Source organism: Saccopteryx leptura, chromosome 5 (genome assembly GCF_036850995.1).
Source record: "Saccopteryx leptura isolate mSacLep1 chromosome 5, mSacLep1_pri_phased_curated, whole genome shotgun sequence".
NCBI lineage: Eukaryota > Metazoa > Chordata > Mammalia > Chiroptera > Emballonuridae > Saccopteryx > Saccopteryx leptura.
In genome coordinates this window covers 115,631,391-115,653,764 of record NC_089507.1, presented here as the reverse complement: position 1 = coordinate 115,653,764, position 22,374 = coordinate 115,631,391, and the positions used below count along the sequence as shown (strand labels likewise).

The 22,374-nt window shown below is 36.7% G+C and overlaps 1 protein-coding gene across 1 annotated transcript in view; it reads left to right on the top strand.

Annotated features, from left to right (window-relative positions):
- Positions 1-22,374, top strand: part of CCDC7 (coiled-coil domain containing 7) — a 219,111-nt gene that overhangs the window by 151,254 nt on the left and 45,483 nt on the right. The gene's annotated exons all lie outside the window — the stretch shown is intronic.

Here is a 22,374-nt window from a genome sequence, read left to right as displayed (position 1 = left end):
GATTAGAAGCAAATTTTTATTAACTACTTAAAGGCATAAAATATATGTTTAACATAAAATCAACATACAATGAAGGAAAAGACTCTTTCTTGAGTACACTAATGTTGATTATGTGATATTTTTTTTTTTTACTAGAGGAGGAAATAAAAGTAGTACCAGGAGTTTTACTACGTAATCAGTTAGAGAAGAGGTAATCCTATGCAGTTGTCAAATATAAGATCAGGGCTCTCATACACATTCAATTAGGAGTAGTTCCATTTAGGTATAGTTTCAATTAGAAATAGAAAATTAAAAAATAAAAAAAGAATTAAAAAATAAAAATAAAGTAGTAAATTATTATATTAAAGAATTTAGTCTGGCTAAGTGTAAGAATTTTGCAACTCTTAATCATGCATCATTAGATCCACATTAATAAAAAACTTTGCATGAGGTTTTGGTGAAGACGGTGGCATAAGTAATGCTGTGGTCACCTCCTTTCACAACCACATCAAAATTACAATTATCATTCAGAACTGGTTGAAGTCTAGCTGAACCGAAATTCTGTAACTGAGGATATTCAGAAGAAGCCACATAGATAATGATAGAAGAGGTGGAGATGTGGAACCGGCTGATCTCACACCCACAGCCACATGTGATGGTTAAAAATTGGGAAGGAAATCTCGGCTGCTGGGTTTCCCCTGAGGATTGAGGTGTCCCAGGCCCACACCCAGCCTCCCAGCTCAGGGTTCCATGTTGGGAAAAAAAGTTCTCATAACTTCTGGCTGTAAAAATAAATGAGGATTATGGCTGGGTGAGATAGTAAGCTGTTCCAGGAGTTCTTCTTAAAGGCCCTGCACATGGACTTAACTCAAACCCACTCTCTCTGAGCTTTAGCACTGGAGCTCCAGCTCAAAAGGCAGCAGGGACATAGGAGAAGGAACTGAATTGTCCACTGAGGGGTGGAAGGGCAGCATTCTCTCAGACAGAAGTGCCAGCAGAGACCATTATTTCTTTCTTTTTAAAAACTTTCTATTTATTTATTTAATCTATTATTTTTTTCTTAAGCCCTCCTTGCACAGAGCCAGCAGGTAGTTGCCATATGTGAATCTCTATCAACCTGTCTAGCACTGTTCACCCTCCCCTGAGACCTTACTTCAGCTAATTTGCATGCCCACCCAAACTGCTTTTCCATACAAATGGCCTGTCTTGGTTCATGCTGCAGCCTTTTCTAAAATCTGACATATGTCTTTGTGAATAAATGTTTTCAATATTTTGGGTACTCATATGTGGATATAAAACTGAAAACAACAAGTAAGCAAACAAGAAAAACAAGGAAACAAAAAAATTATAGACACAGACAATAGTATTGTGCTTACCAGAGAGAAGGGGATTGGGGTGGGTAATAAAGGGTAGAATGAGGTCAAATATATGGACATAAGATTTGACTTTGGGTGGTGGGCACACAATGAATACAATAAGCAGATGATGTATTATAGAATTTTACACTTGAAACCTATACAATTTTATTAATCAATATCATACCAGTAAATTTAATTAAAAAGTTATTTGTTTTTGGCCTTTTTTACTTTTATACAAATTTTAGAATTAAAATGTCAGATTCTATCAGCACTGCTGCATTGGTACATCAAATTGGAGTGATTTACATCTAGAACATCAAGACATCTTTTTTTGGTTAATAAATGTCTCCACTTTTTAAAGGTTTTCTTTAATGTTTAATAAGTGTTTATGGTTTTTCTCTTAAAGTTTTATTTGTTTTTGTTAATCTTAGATGCTTGATAATTTCATGCTATTTAATTGCTGTCTTTTAAAAGATATTTTGAACTGTTGATAGAGAGGTATAATATACATACTTTAGTGTGTGTAATTTGCACCTATAATCTAGCTACACTGTCATATGACTCAATTTTTGTATCTTATTTATATAATCAAAGTAACTATGAATAATGATAGCTTAAATTTTCTTGCTTTCTAACTCTTAATACTTTCTATATCTTTTTCTTGAGTTGCATTGCTGCACTGTCAAAGACCTCTAGAATAATTTTGAATACACTTGAGGAGAGGGGCATTTTTTATTTGTTCCTGATTTTATTTTTTTATTTTTATTTATTTTTTATTTATTCATTTTAGAGAGGAGAGGGAGAGACAGAGAAAGAGAGAGAGAGAGAGAGAGAGGAGAGACAGAGAGAGAGAAGGGGGGAGGAGCTGAAAGCATCAACTCCCTTATGTGCCTTGACCAGGCAAGCCCAGGGTTTTGAACCGGCGACCTCAGCATTTCCAGGTCGACGCTTTATCCACTGTGCCACCACAGGTCAGGCCTATTTGTTCCTGATTTTAAAGGGAATATATATATATATATATTTTCACTTAATTTTCTATTAATTTTAATGGGTTACATTAATAAATCAGTGTACATATGTTCAGAGAAAACATCTCCAGTTTTTTTGACATTTAATTATGTTGCCATACCCATCACCCAAAGTCAAATTGTCTTCCATCATCTTCTATCTGGTTTTCTTTGTGCCCCTCCCCCCTCCTTCACCCCCCCTCCCCAACCACCACACTCTTGTCCATGTCTCTTAGTCTTGTTTTTATGTCCCACCTATGTATGGAATCATGCAGTTCTTAGTTTTTTCTGATTTACTTATTTCACTCAGTATAATGTTATCAAGGTCCATCCATGTTGCTGTAAATGATCTGATGTCATCATTTCTTATGGGTGAGTAGTATTCCATAGTATATATGCAAAAAACTAAAAATAGAACTACCATATGACCCAGCAATCCCTTTACTTGGTATTTACCCCCAAAACTCAAAAACGTTGGTACATAAAGACACATGCAGCCCCATGTTCATTGCAGCATTGTTCACAGAGGGAATATATATTTTTGATCTCTTTCACATCCTTCCTCCTCCCTCTGATTTATCAGATTAAGGAATTTTTCTTCTTTACACAATTTTCTAAATATATTTTTTATATTCTAAAAAATTCTTCCAGACTTTACCCACTGCTCAATTCCAGATCCACTCTTTGGTAGCAAAATCTGTATTGCTTTATATTTGCTGCTTGGTTGCTTTATTGGTTATTTTGAGTTTACAGTCTTGTTTTTAATGAGGTACAATCAATATACAAGTGACATTAAATCACTTCATGTATATGAACTTTGAAATAATATACTTTTATTTTTACCTTTTCAGCCTTTGTGCTTTTGTTCTATACATTTCATGTTTTATTACTACATATGATCCAAACTGCACAACACATTACCAGTTTTGCTGTAAATTTAAATAACAAGAAAAATGGTGTTTACCTTGACTCATGCAGCTATCATTTTTGATGCTCTTCTTTAATTTGTGTATTTTCTGTTTTTGTCTGATACCATTTTTCTTCTACTTGAAGGATTCTTTTATCATTTTTGTTTTGTTGTGCATTTTGCTAGTGACATATACTTTCAGATGTTTGATTTATAATTTTTTTTTTATGCTTTGAGTGTTGAAAGGTATTTTTCTGGATAACAAATTCTAGGCTGACCTTTTCTCTTCCAGTACTCTAAGGATGTTTGTCCTTTGTTGTCTGGCTTGCATTGTTTTTGATAAGAAGTCTTTTGTCCTCCTTATTCTTGGGTGTAATCTGCTTTTCTCCTCTGTATTTTTAAAAATATTTTATTACTGCTTTTAAATAATTTGGTTATGATGTATCTTGGGGTAGTTTTTCTTATGTTGTTGTGGCTTTGTGAGGATCTAGTTTTCCTCAAATTTGAAAAAAAATGGCCATTATTCCTTTAAATACTTATTCTTTCCCTACATCTTCTGTTTATCATAAGCTCCAGTTATAAGTATATTAGTCCACTGGAAGTTGTTCCATAGCTCACAATAATCTGTTCATTATTTTTTAAATTTATTTATTTATTTATTTATTTATTTTTACAGAGACAGAGAGTCAGAGGGGATCGATAGGGACAGACAGACAAGAATGGAAGAGATGAGAAGCATCAATCATTAGTTTTTCCTTGTGACACCTTAGTTGTTCATTGTTCATTGATTGCTTTATTATATGTGCCTTGACCGGGGGCCTTCAGCAGACCGAGTAACCCCTTGCTTGAGTCAGCGACCTTGGGTCCAAGCTGGTGAGCTTTGCTCAAACCAGATGAGCCCGCTCTCAAGCTGGTGACCTCGGGGTCTTGAACCTGGGTCCTCTGCATCCTAGTCTGATGCTCTACTGCACCACTGCCTGGTCAGGCTAAATTCATTTTTAATTTATTGGCTTGACATTGTTTGCCAAATGATATAGGTTTTAAATGTAAAACTGTATATAACACCATTTATGTACTACATCGTGCAACCCTCTCTCCATGCAAAGTCTCTTTCTGCCCCATTTTACCCCTTTTGCCTTCTCCTTCTATCTCCACCCCCCTTTCCTTCTGGTAATTGCCACCCTGTTGTCTGTATCTGTGTTATATATTTGGCTAATTCCTTTACCTTCTTTCATCTAGTCAACTCATTTGTCTCTTTAGTAATTTTTCCTTCAATGACTTTAGTATTTTTTTAAAATTTAAATAATTGTGTTTACATAGATTCTAGTGTCTCCCCTCCCCCGTGTTCCCCTCAACATCCCTCTTGCCACCCTCCTTGCAATACCCTTCCCCTTCCCTCCAGGATTTTCTTTTCTGCTCTGTATAACACTGTTATGTGTATATAATTTCACCAATCATTTTCCCTTTTCTGATCCCATCCTCTCCTTCCCTTTCAATCTGTCCACTTTCCCTCTGGTCCCTTTGATTCTGCATCTGCCTCTATTCCATTCCTCAGATGATATTGTTCATTGGATTCCTAAAATGAGTGAGGTCATATGATATTTTTTTTCTCTACCTGGCTTATTTCACTTAACATAATAGTTTTCAGGTCCATACATGTTGTTGCAAAAGGTAAGATTTCCTTCTTTTCCATGGCCCCATAGTATTTAATTGTGTATATGTACCACTGCTTTTTAATCAACTTGTCCACTGATGGACACTTGGGCTGTTTCCAGATCTTGGCTATTGTAAACAATGCTGCAGTAAACATGGGGGTGCATTTCTTCTTTTGAACCAGTGATGTGGGGTTCTTGAGATATATCCCTAAAAGTGGGGTGGCTGAGTCAAAAGGCAGTTCCATTTTTAATTTTTTGAGGAATCTCCACACTGTTTTTTACAGTGGCTGCACCAGTCTGCATTCCCACCAGCAGTGCAGGAGAGTTCCCTTTTCTCCACATGCTCACCAGCACTTATTCTATGTTGTTTTGTTGATGAGCGCCATTCTGACTGGTGTGAGGTGATATCTCATTATGGTTTTAATTTGTATTTCTCTAATGATTAGTGATGTTGAACATTTTTTCATATGCCTATTGGCCATCTGTATGTCCTCTTTGGAGAAGTGTCTATTCATTTGCCCATTTTTTGATTGGATTGTCTTCCTGGTGTTGAGTTTTACAAGCTCTTTACAAATGTTAGTTATTAACCCCTTATTAGATGTATTGTTGAATATGTTCTCCCATTGTGTGGTTTGTCTTTTTATTTTGTTCATATTGTCTTTAGCTGTACAAAACCTTTTTAGTTTGATATAGTCCATTTGTTTATCTTGTCTTTTATTTCACTTGCCCTTGGAGATAAATAAGCAAAATATTGCTATGAGAGATGTCGGAGAGCTTACTGCCTACGTTTTCTTCTAAGATGCTTATTGTGTCATGACTTACATTTAAGTCTTTCATCCATTTTGAGTTTATTTTTATGAATGGTGTAAGTTGTTTGTCTAGTTTCAATTTTTTGCAGTTAGCTTTCCAATTTTCCCAAACACCATTTGTTAAAGGAACTGTCTTTACTTCATTGTATGCTCTTACCTCTTTTGTCAAATATCAATTGTCCATAAAGGTTTGGGTTTATTTCTGGGTTCTCTGTTCTATTCCATTGATCTCTATGCCTGTTCTTATGCCAGTACCAGGCTTTTTGAGTAAAATGGCCTTGTTGTATAATGATATGAGGAAGTGTGACACTACCCATTTTATTCTTTTTTTCAAGATTGCTGAGGCTATTCGTGTTCATTTTTGGATCCATATGAATTTTTGGAATATTTGTTCTATATCTTTGAAGTATGTCATTGGTATTTTAATAGGAATTGCATTGAATTTATAAATTGCTTTGGGTAATATAGACATTTTAATGATGTTTATTCTTCCTATCCATGAACATGGTATATGCTTCCACTTGTTTGTATCTTCCTTGATTTATTTATTTATTTTTTTTATTTTTCTGAAGCTGGAAACGGGGAGAGACAGACAGACTCCCGCATGTGCCCGACCGGGATCCACCCGGCATGCCCACCAGGGGGCGACGCTCTGCCCACCAGGGGGCAATGCTCTGCCCCTCTGGGGCCTCACTCTGCTGCGACCAGAGCCACTCTAGCACCTGGGGCAGAGGCCAAGGAGCCATCCCCAGCACCCGGGCCATCCTTGCTCCAATGGAGCCTCGCTGTGGGAGGGGAAGAGAGAGACAGAGAGGAAGGAGAGGGGGAGGGGTGGAGAAGCAAATAGGCGCTTCTCCTGTGTGCCCTGGCCTGGAATCAAACCCGGGACTTCTGCACGCCAGGCCGACGCTCCACCACTGAGCCAACCGGCCAGGGCCTGATTTTTTTTTTTTTTTATCAATGTTTTATAATTTTCCGAGTACAAGTGTTTAAACTCCTTGGTTAAATTTAATCGTAGGTACTTTATTTTTCTGTTACAATAGTGAAGGGGATTGTTTTCTTAATTTCTCATTTAGACAGTTTATTGCTGGTGTATAAGAATGCCTCTGATTTCTGAATATTAATTTTATATCCTGCTACCTTGCTGAATTTATTTATCAGGTCCAGTAGTTTTTTGATTGAGACTTTAGGGTTTTCTATATACAGTATCATGTCATCAGCAAATAATGATAGTTTTACTTCTTCTTTTCCAGTTTGGATGCCTTTTATTTCTTCTCCTTGTCTGATTGCTGTGGCTCGGACTTCCAGAACTATGTTGAATAAGAGTGGTGAAAGGGGGCACCCCTGCCTTCTTCCTGATCTTAAGAGGATTGCTTTTAACTTTTGCCCATTGAGTATGATGTTAGCTGTGGGTTTGTCATAGATGGCCTTTATCATGTTGAGGTATGTTCCCTGTATTCCCACTTTGCTGAGAGTTTTTATCATAAATGGGTGCTGGATTTTATCAAATGCTTTTTCTGCATCTATTCATATTGTCATATAGATTTTCTTCTTTCTTTTGTTTATGTGATGAATCACATTGAGTTGCGAATATTGTACCAGCCTTGCCTCCCCAGAATAAATCCCACTTGATCATGATATATTATAATTTCATATATTGCTGGATCTGGTTTGTTAATATTTTGTTGAGAATTTTAGCTTCTAAATTTATCAGGGATATTGGTCTATAGTTTTTTTTCTTTGCATTGTCTTTGCCTGGTTTTGGAATGAGTATTATGCTCGCCTCATAAAAGGAGCTTGGAAGTCTTTTTTCCTCTTGAATTTTTTGAAATAGCTTGAGAAGGATAGGAGTTAGTTCTTTCTTTGAATATTTGGTAGAATTTGCCTGTGAAGCCATCTGGCCCAGGACTTTTGTTTTTTGGGAATTTTTTGATAACTGTTTCAATCTCATTTGTTGTAATTGGTCTGTTTAGGTTTTCTGATTCTTCCAGATTGAGTTTTGAAAGTTTATATGTCTCAAGTAATTTGTCCATTTCATCTTGGTTGTCTATTTTAGCATACAGTTCTTTATAGTATTTTCTTACAATAATTTGTATTTCTGCTGTGTCAGTTTTTACTTCTCCACTCTCATTTATGATTTTATTTATTTGAATTCTTTCTTTTCTTCTTGCTGATTCTGGTCAAAGCTTCATTGATCTTGTTTAGCTTTTCAAAGAACTGGCTTTTGGTTTCATTGATCCTCTGTATTGTTTTTTTAGCTGCTATGTCATTTATTTCTGTTCTTTATTATTTGCTTCCTTCTACTTCCTGTAGGCTTTACTTGCTGTTCTTTTCCTAGTTCTTTTAGTTGCAGGGTTAAGTTGTTTATTTGAGCTTTTTCTAGCTACTTAAGGAATGCCTGTAATGCTATGAGCTTCCCTCTTAGGACTGCTTTCGCTGTCTTAAAATTTTGAGTTGTTTTATGCTCATTTTCATTTGTTTCAAGGAAATTTTTTATTTCTTCCTCTATCCTTTTGTTGACCCATTTGTTATTTATAACATGTTGTTTAGTTTCCAAGTGTTTGAGTGTTTTTCAGTTTTTCTATTTTAGTTGATTTCTAGTTTCATGCCATTGTGATCAGAGAAGATACTTGATATGATTTTAATCTTCTTAAATTTGTTGAGACTTATTTTATGCCCTAATATGTGGTCTATTCTAGAGAATGTACTATGAGCAATAGAAAAGAATGTGTATTCTGCTGATTTAGGGTGAAAGGTTCTGAAGATATCTATTAAATCCAGTTGATTTAGTGTGTTCCTTAAGTCTGCTGTTTCTTTGTTAATTTTTTTTCTTGAGGATCTGTTTAGTGATGTTAATGGGGTATTGAAATTTCGTACTATCATAGTATTGCTGTTGCTCTTGCCCCTTCTGTTCATCAAAGTCTTCTTTATATATTTAGGTGCTTCTATATTAGGTGCATAGATATTTATGTTTATCTCTTCCTGTTGGATTGCTCCCTTTATCATTATGTAGTGACCTTCTTTATCCCTTTCTATAGCCTTTGATTTAAAGTGTATTTTTTCAGATATAAGTATTGTTACCCCAGATTTTTTTTAATTTTTATTTGCATGAAATATTTTTTCCATCCTTTTATTTTCAGTCTATGTGTATTTTTTGTTTTGAGGTGTCTCTTATAGACAGCATACATATGGGTCCTGTTTTCTTATCCATGCAGCTACCCTGTGTTTTTTGATTGGAGCATTTATCCTATCTATATTTAAGGTTACTATTGATATGTAGTTGTTTATTGCCATTTTATTCTTTAAAGGTACATTTCTCTTTTACTATTTTCCCTTTCTGTTGTTTAAAACAGGCCCCTTAACATTTTTTTGCAGCATTGATTTGGTTGTAATAAATTCCTTGAGATATTTTTTTGTCTGGGAAACTTTATTTCTCCTTCAATTTTAAATGTAGCCTTGCTGGATAAAGAAGTCTTGGTCGTAGGCTCTTGTTAGGCATTACTTTGAATATTTCTTGCCATTCATTTTGGGCCTCAAATGTTTCTGTTGAAAAGTCAGATGTCATCCTTATGGGGGCTTCTTTTTAGGTGATTGACTGCTTTTCTTTTTCAGCTTTTAGTATTCTTTCTTTATCTCTTAGCTTTGGTATTTTAACTATGATGTGTCTTGCTGTAGGTCTCTTTGGATTGTTTTTTTTTTTTTTTTTTTTTTTTTTTTTCATTTTTCTGAAGCTGGAAACGGGGAGAGACAGTCAGACAGACTCCCGCATGCGCCCGACCGGGATCCACCCGGCACGCCCACCATGGGGCGACGCTCTGCCCACCAGGGGGCGATGCTCTGCCCATCCTGGGCGTCGCCATATTGCGACCAGAGCCACTCTAGTGCCTGGGGCAGAGGCCACAGAGCCATCCCCAGCGCCCGGGCCATGTTTGCTCCAATGGAGCCTTGGCTGCGGGAGGGGAAGAGAGAGACAGAGAGGAAAGCGCGGCGGAGGGGTGGAGAAGCAAATGGGCGCTTCTCCTGTGTGCCCTGGCCGGGAATCGAACCCGGGTCCTCCGCACGCTAGGCCGACGCTCTACCGCTGAGCCAACCGGCCAGGGCTGGATTGTTTTTTAATGGTGTTTTCTGTGCTTCCTGAATCTGTGTTACTCTTTTCTGCATCAATTTAGGGAAATATTCAGCTATGATTTTTTCAGTCTGATTCTCTATCCCTTTTTCTTTCTCTTCTCTTTCAGAACCCCTATTATGCGGATATTGTTTCTCTTCATGTTGTCTTTAGCTCTGTTAGAGTTTCCTTTGAATTTTTGATTCTCTCTCTTTTTTTTTTTTTTGCTGTTCTACTTCCGTGCTTTTGCTTATCTTGTCTTCTAAATCACTAATGTGACCCTCTGCTTCATCCAGCCTGCTTTTAATTTCTTGTGTAGTCTTCATTTCTGATATTGTGTTTGTCATTTCTGTCTGGTTCTTTTTTATGATTTCAATGTCCTTTTTGATACTTACAATTTCTTTATTTAGGTGCTCATTAAGTTCATTCATTGTAGCTTTGAGATCCTTAAGCATCCTAACAATCATTTTAAACTCTGCATCCAGTAATTTGATTCCTTTTATTTCATCCAGTTCTTTTTCTGGAGATTTTTTTTGTTGATTCATATGGCTTATGTTCCTTTGTCTTTCCATTGTTTTTGTGTGGTTTGCAGACTTATTAGAGTTGTGGGTCTGAGGTTGGTTTATTTAATTTGGCTTCTCCTCCTGGCCTTTATTTCTCTGTCTTTGCTGGTTGCTTAAATTTAATTCTATTTAACTAGTAGAGTTCTTTTAAATCTTGATTTGCCTGCTGTCTGTTTGCTTAACTCAGCAGGGAGCTTTTGTTTGTTGATCTTAGCAGGGGGCTTAGTTGAAACTGTATCCAGAAATGTGGTGGGTGTGACCTCTGAGAATCTGTAGGTGTGTTCTGCCAGTTACTCTCCTGGGGTGGGGCATGTTTTGGTGGTAGGTATAGCTCAGGTCTCCCTGGAAACCTGAGTCACTGCTCCTCCCTCTTGCTTTCTCCTTTCCAAATTGTCTTTTGTGCTGATTGGAGCTGGAGAGCTTTTTCAAGGTGGGACACCTGGTACCACTTTAGGCTTGTGCTGGACAGTGGGATCGACCCCTGCCCCAGCTATGGCAACCTCTGCACTGGAGAATGGGTCAGCTCAGCTCAGGTTGGCCCAGGCACTCCTTTCCCTGTCACCATTTGTCTCGCTCTCCCCACTTTCCTCATGCAAGACCAGTCAGTCCTCTCAGCACTCCTAGTTCCTGGAACCCCAGGCAAGTGGCTGTGAGCAGTACTTTTTGCTCTGTCTCTTTAAGGCTCACAAGGCACTTCCCAAAGATAGAACTGTTGCTGTTCTCTCCATTCAATGCTGTCTGGCTGTCTCCTGCAGTCTCTGGATTTCTAGGCTGGGTCTCTGGATATGAGATTGAGGGCCCCTACCTCTCAGGGTCTATCTCCTTGTAATGAGAGCACTTCTGGACCCTCAGCCTCAACCTTCCCTTACTCCTGGGATCAGGGGAACCCCCTCCATGCCCCTGCACTCCCTACCAGGATCAGTGTGGATTCTTCTGTGCTCATTGGTTTTTGAGTCCTCTTCTTTTAGTCCAAAGTTGGTTTTTCATGATGATTGTTTTTAAATTAATTGTAATCCAGTTTGGTGGTGGGAGGTGGCAGTCTGTGCATCTGCCTACTCAGTTGCCATCATGGAATCCTCTATTTTAGTATTTTTTATTGCCAATATATATTAGACTTTTCTGAATAGTAAGTATAGCCAAAGACTCATATCTAAACTAGAAAATATTATTTGGGGACCTTAACAATTCTCGTTAAGAATTCATTATTCTATTGATTTCCCATGTTTTATGAGAAATTGTTACACTTTGTGTTTTACTTGTGAGAACTTTGTCACTGCTGTGAATTTCCTATCTGTTGTAAGTTGTAGTTTGAAACAGGCAATAACAACCTAATACTTTCATAGTTCTCTATTATTAAGTACATCTAAATTTTTTAATAATCTAAGTTTTTTCTTTACTTTTTTGAATAAAATAATCTAGTATTATATAGTAGTTAAAGAACACTTTAAAACATATGGTCAGTAGAAGTATAATAATATATTTTGAAATGCAAATTTATTTTAACACAGTTGAACAGTTTGAGCATAATTTGAATTTTATACTTGCTTATGCACAATTTTATCTGCAAAAACTATAGGTGAAGGCAGAGAAGAGCATCTACAAACTACCTTAGTTCACCATGTTTATTGTGTAGCACACCAGTCCATGTGTAGTGTTACAACTTTTCATTCAGTTACAGATAACCAGTCTTTCAACATTGTAGAATAATGAACAGTGCCCACCTCCACAACTAAGCTTCATGTCTTTTTCAAGATAAAGAACTATATTTTTTATAGTACATGTTTCTTGTATAAAACTTTACTGGTGCTTTTATTAGGTTTCTATTTTATTTTTTAAGTGAGAAGAGGGGAGACAGAGAGACAGACTCCCACATGCACCCCAACTTGGATCTATCCAGCAACCCCTGTCTGGCGCCGATGCTCAAATCAACTGAGCTATTTTATTTTAGTGTCTGAGGCTGATGCTCAGACCAACAAGCTATCCTCAGTACCCAGGCCAACACTTAAACCAATCATGCCACTGGCTATAAGAGGGGAAGAGAGAGACAAAAGGGGAAGAGCGAGGAGAAGAGAAGCAGGTTGTTGCTTCTCATGTGTTCCCTGACCAGGGATCAAACCTGGAATGTCTACACACTGGGCCAATGTTCTATCTACTAGTCAGCCAGCCTGGGCCTCGGTTTCTATTTTTTAAAACTGTATGGCTTATAACTTTTGTGTACAATGCTCTTAACTGCATTTCCCTCATGTGTCCTGCCATTTGTATTGAATGATTTTTTTATAGTGAGGTTATGTTCATAGAGGTATATGCCATGTTATAGCAGAACTGATTATAATTTATTAGGGGAATTTAATTATATTGATATGTATTAATTTATATATAACATTCTATAAAACACTATAATAAACGTTCTGAAAATACATTTTGTTTTACTTCTATTCAGATAATTTTTTTGAAAAATAGTATAATGATTCTAAAAGTAAAATGCAAATTTTAGTAACATATATTATCATATATTTCCCTATTACTTATTGTGTCATTAACTTTTTCTGGCTTATATAAAATTACACAGAAATCATATGATCGAACAAGGAAAACTATGAAAATGGACAAGAAAAAGCCCAAAGAAAAACCTGAGGTTTCTGAAGAGTAAGACATAATGATGCATATTAATATTTTCTTTTCTTTTTAATTTATGTTTTTATTATATACACTTTGAGGTAATATAAATATAACTTATTAATAGGTTTTTCAAAACATAGAATTAGCAAATATACAGTCATGAACCACATTATAACATTTTGGTCAACAACAGAGTGCATATACAACAATGGTCTCATAAGATTTTAATGGAGCTGAAAAATTCCTATTACAAGGTGACCTTGCAGCTGTTGTAATGTCATATAGCACATCACATTCATCATGTGTTTAAGGAAAACTGCACTGCTAGTTGTATGAAAGTACAGGACATTTATGACTGTGTTACTGGCTTATACATTGTGTCCATAAAGTCATGGTGCACTTTTGACCAGTCACAGGAAAGCAACAAAAGAAAATAGAAATGTAAATCTGCACTAAATAAAAGGAAAACCATCTCAGTTTCTGAAGGATGATGTGGCAGTATGTGCGCATGCACAGATGATGACATAACACCGTGTATACAGCGGAGCAGCCCACGGCCATGCCAGTCAAGATGTGGACGGTACAGAGGAAAGTTCAGTGTGTTCTGTGGCTCGCTAAATTAGAATCCGTGACCAAAGTGCAATGTGAATATCAGCACATTTATAACAAAGTGCCACCACATAGGAATAACATTATTTGGTGGGATAAGCAGTTGAAGGAAACCAGCAGTTTGGTGGAGAAACCCCGTTCTGGTAGGCCATCAGTCAGTGACGAGTCTGTAGAGGCTATACGGCAGGGGTCCCCAAACTTTTTACACAGGGGGCCAGTTTACTGTCCCTCAGACCGTTGGAGGGCTGGACTATAAAAAAAACTATGAACAAATCCCTGTGCGCACTACACATATCTTATTTTAAAGTAAAAAAAAAAAAAAAAGGAACAAATACAATATTTAAAATAAAGAACAAGTAAATTTAAATAAAAAAACTGACCAGTATTTCAATAGGAACTATGGGCCTCCTTTTGGCTAATGAGATGGTCAATGTGCTCCTCTCACTGACCACCAATGAAAGAGGTGCTCCTTCCAGAAGTGCGGCAGGGGCCGGATAAATGGCCTCAGGGGGCCGCATGCGGCCCACGGGCCGTAATTTGGGGACCCCTGCTATACAGGATAGCTATTTAAGGAGCCCTAAAAAAATCTGTGCATGAGCCCACATCAAACTGCACTGAATAGGTATGAAACTGGGAGAGTTTTCCTTTTATTTGGTGCAGATTTCACATTTCTATCGTCTTTTTTTGCTTTCCTGTGACCGGTCAAAAGTGCACCATGACTTTACGGACACAGTGTATATTTATTAACCTATACTTTTTATTATTCTTTCAGAGTGTACTCTTTCTACTTATAAAAAAAATGTTTACTGTAAAACAGTATGGCATGCTACCCCAGCAGCAGCCTCATATACCTTAATGTTACCATGTTTCTTAACCGCATTATCTCTTCTTGTGCTTGATTTACTCTCATGTTATTTTATAAATTTAGTGTAGCCAAAGTGCACTGTTATAAAGTCTACAGTCATGTACAGTAATGTCCTGGCTTTCACATTCACTCACCACTCACTCCCTGACCCTCCCTGAGCAGCTTCTAGTCCTGTAAATTCTATTCACAGTAAGTGCACTACAGAGGTGTACCATTTTTTATACCTTATTTTTACTTTACCTTTTCTATATTTACATATACCTAGGTACACAAATACCATTGTGTTACAATTGCATACAGTCATCAGTACAATTACATGCTCTACAGGTTTATAGTCTAGAAGCAGCCTAGGTTTATAGTAGGCTATACCATCTAGGTTTTTGTAAGTGCACTCCGATGTTTGCAGAATAATGAAATTGCATAACTAATGGATTTTTCAGAATGTACCCTTGTTAAGGAAATGGATAACTATGTGTTGTTTTGTAAGTAAACAAGAATATGATTGTGGAAGAGAGCTGAGAAGGGAAGCACAGGAACTAAAAAGGAGAAGGAACCATAAGATATTTAGGAATAAGCAAATAATTAAATCTGTAAATAATTTTAGGGAAAAGAATTTACATTGTGTCCTTGATGGTCCAAGCAATATTTGGGTTTTGTATGTTAACTTTGTATTCTGGGCTTGCTTTTATTACTGAATTTCTTCATTGTACATATCTTATAAAAGCAATTATCTATTTTTTTATGTATGTGGGTTTTGTAAACTGGGCTAATTATATGAATATCTTCTTTAGTACTAAAAAATGACTTTTACATTTTGAATTAAATTGGTCAAACCCTAAATAAATATATAGTTTAAAGAGAAATTATGAATTCCATCTTTATACAGCTCCACAAATTCTAAAAATAAATTCATTGGACAGATGTTCTTGATCTTTAACTTAGAGAAGAAAAGATGAACAGAGAAGAAAAAATGCAACCATGTACTTTGAAAATCTTTGCCCCATCTAATCTTTCCATATTTTAATTATACTAATGAAAAGTTAGTTTGAAAAATGTTATTAAATTATTTATCATTTAACATAAATGGGTTTTATGGCTTTTAAAAATATAAATATATTTTGAAAATTTTTATTTGTATAAAGGGTTTAAGTACTCCTCCAGAAAGCAAAGTAGTCAAGCAATTTAAAAATATCATGTTACTGGGACATTCTCAAGAATTGACCATATGTTGGGCCACAAAGAACATCAGCAAATTCAGAAAAATTGATATTGTACCAAGCATATTTTCTGATCATTAAGCCTTGAAACTAAAATTCAATGGTAAAATAGAGGGGAAAACCCCACAAAAATGTGGAAACTAAACAACATACTTTTAAAAAATGAATGGGTCAAAGAAGAAATAAGCGCAGAGATCAAAAGATATATACAGACAAATGAAAATGATAATATGACATATCAGAATCTCTGGGATGCAGCAAAAGCAGTAATAAGAGGAAAGTTCATATCACTTCAGGCCTATATGAACAAACAAGAGAAAGCCCAAGTGAACCACTTAACTTCACACCTTAAGGAACTGGAAAAAGAAGAACAAAGACAACCCAAAACCAGCCGAAGAAAGGAAATAATAAAAATCAGAGCAGAAATAAATGAAATAGAGAACAGAAAAACTATAGAAAAAATTAATAAAACAAGGAGCTGATTCTTTGAAAAGATCAATAAAATTGACAAACCCTTGGCAAGACTCACCAAGGAAAAAAGAGAAAGGACTCATATAAATAAAATCCAAAATGAAAGAGGAGAAATCACCACAAACATCATAGATATACAAAGAATTATTGTAGAATACTATGAAAAACTATATGCCACCAAATTCAACAATCTAGAAGAAATGGATAAATTCCTAAAACAATACAACCTTCCTAGACTGAGTCATGAAGAAGCAGAAAGCCTAAACAGACCAATTAGCAGGGAGGAAATAGAAAAAACCATTAAAAACCTCCCCCAAAATAAAAATCCAGACTCAGACGGTTATACTAGTGAATTCTATCAAACATTCAAAGAAGATTTGGTTCCTATTCTACTCAAAGTCTTCCAAAAAATTGAAGAAGAAGCAATACTTCCAAACACATTTTATAAGGCCAACATAACCCTCATACCGAAACCTGACAAGGACGGCACAAAAAAAGAAAACTACAGACCAATATCTCTAATGAATACAGATGCTAAAATACTAAACAAAATACTGGCATATCAATTACAGCAACATATTAAAAAAATAATACATCATGATCAAGTGGGATTCATCCCCGAATCTCAAGGATGGTTCAACATACGTAAAACGGTGAACGTAATACACCATATCAACAAAACAAAGAACAAAAACCACATGATCTTATCAATAGATGCAGAAAAGGCATTTGATAAAATACAACACAATTTATGTTTAAGACACTCAACAAAATGGGTATAGAAGGAAAATACCTCAACATGATAAAGACCATATATGATAAACCATCAGCCAACATCATATTAAATAGCATAAAACTGAGGACTTTCCACCTTAAATCAGGAACAAGACAGGGTTGTCCACTCTCTCCACTCTTATTTAATGTGGTCCTAGAAGTTCTGGCCAGAGCAATCCGACAAGAGAAAGAAATAAAAGGCATCCATATCGGAAAAGAAGAAGTAAAGGTATCCCTTTTTGCAGATGATATGATCCTATACATCGAAAACCCGAAGGACTCCACAAAAAGATTAATAGAAACAATAAACCAATACAGTAAGGTCGCAGGATACAAAATTAACATACAAAAGTCCATAGCCTATCTATATGCCAACAATGAAATATTAGAAAACGAACTCATAAAAATAATCCCCTTCACGATTGCAACAAAAAAATAAAATACCTAGGAATAAACATAACGAAGAATGTAAAGGACCTATATAACAAAAACTACAAAGCGTTGTAAAGAGAAATCAAAAAAGACACAATGAGATGGAAAAATATTCCTTGTTCTTAGTTAGGAAGAATAAATATAATCAAAATGGCCATATTACCCAAAACAATTTATAAATTTAATGCAATTCCCATCAAAATTCTGATGACATTTTTTAAAGAAATGGAACAAAAAGATTGATATGGAACTATAAAAAACCCCAAATAGCCAAAGCAATCCTAAGGAAAAAGAATGAAGCTGGGGCATTACAATACCTGACTTCAAACTATATTATAGGGCCACGACAATCAAAACAGCATGGTATTGGCAGAAAAATAGACATTCAGACCAATTGAACAGAATAGAAAGCCCAGAAATAAAACCATATATATATGGTCAAATAACTGTTGATAAAGGAGCCAACAACACACAATGGAGAAAAGAAAGCCTCTTCAACAAATGGTGCTGGGAAAACTGGAAAGCCACATGCAAAAGGATGAAACTCCACTACAGCTTGTCCCCATGTACTAAAATTATTTCAAAATGGATCAAAGACCTAAATATAAGACCTGAAACAATAAAGTACATAGAAGAAGACATAGGTACTAAACTCATGGACCTGGGTTTTAGAGAGTATTTTATGAATTTGATTCCAAACGCAAGAGAAGTGAAGGCAAAGAGAAATGAATGGGACTACATCTGACTAAAAAGTTTTTGCTCAGCAAGAGAAACTGACAACAAAATAAACAGACAGGCAACTAAATGGGAAATGTTATTTTCAAACAACAGCTCAGAAAAGGGCCTAATCTCCAAAATTTACAAAGAACTCATAAAACTCAACAACAAACAAACAAACAATCCAATAAAAAAATGGGAAGAGGACATGAACAGACATTTCTCCCAGGAAGAAATACAAATGGCCAACAGATATATGAAAAGATGCTCATCTTCATTAGCTATTAGAAAAATGCAAATCAAAACTACAATGAGATACCACCTCACACCTGTTAGATTAGGTATTATCAACAAGACAGGTAATAGCAAGTGTTGGAGAGGCTGTGGAGGAAAAGGAAGTCTCATTCACTGTTGGTGGGACTGTAAAGTATTACAACCATTATGGAAGAAAGTATGGTGGTTCCTCAAAAAACTGAAAATAGAACTACCGTGTGACCCAGCAATCCCTCTACTAGGTATATACCCCCAAAACTCAGAAACATTGATACATAAAGGCACACGCAGTCCCATGTTCATTGCAGCATTGTTCACAGTGGCCAAGACATGGAAACAACCAAAAAGCCCTTCAATAGAAGACTGGATAAAGAAAATGTGGCACATATACACTATGGAATACTACTCAGCCATAAGAAATGATGACATTGGATCATTTACAACAAAATGGTGGGAACTTGATAACATTATACGGAGTGAAATAAGTAAATCAGAAAAAACCAAGAACTACATGATTCCATACATTGGTGGGACATAAAAACGAGACTAAGAGACATGGACAAGAGTGTGGTGGTTACCAGGGGTGGGGTGAGGGAGGATGCGGTAGAGAAGGAGGGAGAGGGGTTAGGGGAGGGGGAGAGGCACAAAGAAAACTAGATAGAGGGTGACGGAGGACAATCTGACTCTGGGCGTTGGGTATGCAACGTAATTTAATGACAAGATAACCTGGACATGTTTTCTTTGAATATATGTACCCTGATTTATTAATGTCACCCCATTAACATTAATAAAAATTTATAAACTAAAAAAAAAAAAAGAAATTAGATATGATGAAGAAAGTAAACATAAATTCAACAGTGGTGGGTATGAAAACCTATGGGAAAATAAAAAAAATGCCGGTCTTATATCCAGTTATGTGGAAAATGGTATTCTGTTTATTGATGCTTTTTCCTACCTCATATCTTGTGGAATCAGGATTTAGTGCTGTTAATAATATTATGACGAAAGTAAGAAACCGCCCGAATATTTTCGAAAGTGGAGACCTTCATTTGTTTCTCACAAAAATTGAACCGGATATTCACTATTTAGTTTCCCAGCATCAGCCTCAGGGATCCCACTAATAATTCAATTAACTAATGTAATTTCTATGTATGTAAAGTATAAATAAAAGGATAAATTTAAGTATAAAAAAAAAAGAAAAAATATTTAGCGTCTGGTAAGAATGGAAGGAAGGAGATGGGGGGAGGAAAAAGGTAAGACGTATCGTTCTGAACTAAACAATATGTAATTATTCATGATCACAGGATTAAACAAACTTGTAAAAATATATTTAAGATTAAAAAAACTAAATTTTCATTAAAAAAATACCATGTTACATTTTAAAATATTTTTAATTACAGGAAGAAATCCTCAGTCAAAGAGCTTAAAACGGAAGAATTACTGAAAGCCCAGGTAATACACTCTCTCTATGCCTCTAAGTTTGATTAATAAGTGCTCTTATAATTATATCTATAGACATTATGTGAATGTAGGTGTATGTATGTGTGTGTGTATGCTAAAATTCTCCTGAAGATATTTCTTTCCTGTTGGTTGACTCTTCTCAGTAAATTCCAGAAAATAAAGTGGTAAATCTAGGCATGTTTCCTCTCAATGTTACACAAATTATGGTTTTCTCAACTACAGGCAATATCATGGAGGAAAGAACATCCATATGGAGAGTCAACAGGGGCTTACTAGTAATGTGACATTAGATATCTATGTGAACTTCAAATTTTCCATTTAGTAGGGTGGCTAAAACAATAGCTGCCCTATCTATCTTAAAAAGGTTATAAGAGAGGTCAGAGCAAATAAGAAAATGTTCTCCAGAAGTTGTGAATTATGTTGCCCACTCTTTTTTCTTCTTTTCCAAGTGGGAGGAGGGAAGGTAGACTCCCACATGCACCCCTACCGGAATCCATCCAGGGCGATGCTCTTCCCATCTGGGGCCATGGTTGCAACCAAGCTATTTTTAGTGCCTGAGGTGGAGGCTCCATGGAGTCATCCTCAGTACCCAAGGCTGATGCGCTGGAACCAATTGAGCCATGGCTGTCGGCGGAGAAGAGAGACAGAGAAAGAAAGGGGAGGGGAATGGTGGAGAAGCAGATGGCGTGCCCTGACGGGGAATCAAATCTGGGACATCCACACTCTAGGCCAATGCTCTACCACTAAGCTAACCAGAGGGCCATTGCCCACTCTTTTTTTTTAATGTGATTTAAAAAAAGGAGTACTAATAACCATTTTATCTTCACTTTGGAATGCTTTCTTTTGCTATAGTTAATAACCATCAGAGCATCATACTACCCATTACAGTGAGTGGCTGGAGTTAATTGTATCCACAGTATGCACCTTCATGATTCAAGAATCAGATGACATAAATTTGGGAAGAAAATAAGAGCACTACTTGTGATATTGAATATAGAATTTTGTGGTATTAGTTTTCTATTCCTGCATAAAAAGTTACTACAAATTTTGCAACTTAAATAACTTATCTTATAGTTGGGGAGGGTTAGGAATCTGAGCATGGCTTAGTGATGTCCTATGCCCAGTGGCTCAACAAACTGCAATCAAGGTATTGACTAGGCTCTATTCCATTCTGTAACTTCGGGTTCTCCTTCAAGTTTAAATGGAGGTAGCAAACTTTAGTTTCTTGCAGTTGTAGGACTGAGACACTCAGCCATGTGGACATCTCTATGGTCAGTTTGTATAACAGCCTTCTTCCTCAGAGAAAGCCAGGAGTCTCTCATGGGTGCCAAGACAGAGTCTTATATAACAGAGTCATAGGAGTGATACCTTGTCACTTTAGCTATATAATACAATCTAAAACAGGGCATGGCATCCCATCACTGCTATATTCTATAGCAGGGGTTGGGAACCTGTTTGGCAGAGAGAGCCATGAATGCCACATATTTTAAAATGTAATTCCATGAGAGCCATACAATGACCCGTGTACGTTACGCATTATCCAATAGAAATTTGGTGTTGTCCCGGAGGACAGCTGTGATTGGCTCCAGCCACCCGCAACCATGAACGTGAGTGGTAGGAAATGAATGGATTGTAATACATGAGAATATTTTATATTTTTAATGTTATTTTTTTTTTAATTAAAGATTTGTCTGTGAGCCAGATGCAGCCATCCAAAAGAGCCACATCTGGCTCGCGAGCCATAGGTTCTCGACCCCTGTTCTATAGGCTAGAAGCAAGTTATAGGCAGTGCTCAAAGAAAGTGGATTATGCAGAGCATAACACCAGGGATGGGGATCTTGGAGGCCATCTTAGAATTCTAATTGCCAACAGTTATGTGCTTATTTTATGTAGGGCAGCATTTTGTATATTTTGAAAATTACTATAATCCCATATTGTTAATATTAGAAGTCATTATGCTAATATTTTAGTTAATTTTGGCTTTCTTACTTTATATCCATGGAGTTCTTTTTTTTTTTTTTATTTTTTATTTTTTTTATTTTTTTTATTTTTTTTTTTCTTTTTGCATTTTTCTGAAGCTGGAAACAGGGAGAGACAGTCAGACAGACTCCCGCATGCGCCCGACCGGGATCCACCCGGCACGCCCACCAGGGGCGACGCTCTGCCCACCAGGGGGCGATGCTCTGCCCATCCTGGGCGTCGCCATGTTGCGACCAGAGCCACTCTAGCGCCTGGGGCAGAGGCCACAGAGCCATCCCCAGCGCCCGGGCCATGTTTGCTCCAATGGAGCCTTGGCTGCGGGAGGGGAAGAGAGAGACAGAGAGGAAGGCGCGGCGGAGGGGTGGAGAAGCAAATGGGCGCTTCTCCTGTGTGCCCTGGCCGGGAATCGAACCCGGGTCCTCCGCACGCTAGGCCGACGCTCTACCGCTGAGCCAACCGGCCAGGGCTATCCATGGAGTTCTAAGAAAATATCAGGGACTGGCCAGCTTATAAACAACAGAAATTTATTTCTAACATGTGTGAAGTGGTATTTCATTGTTGTTTAGATTTGCA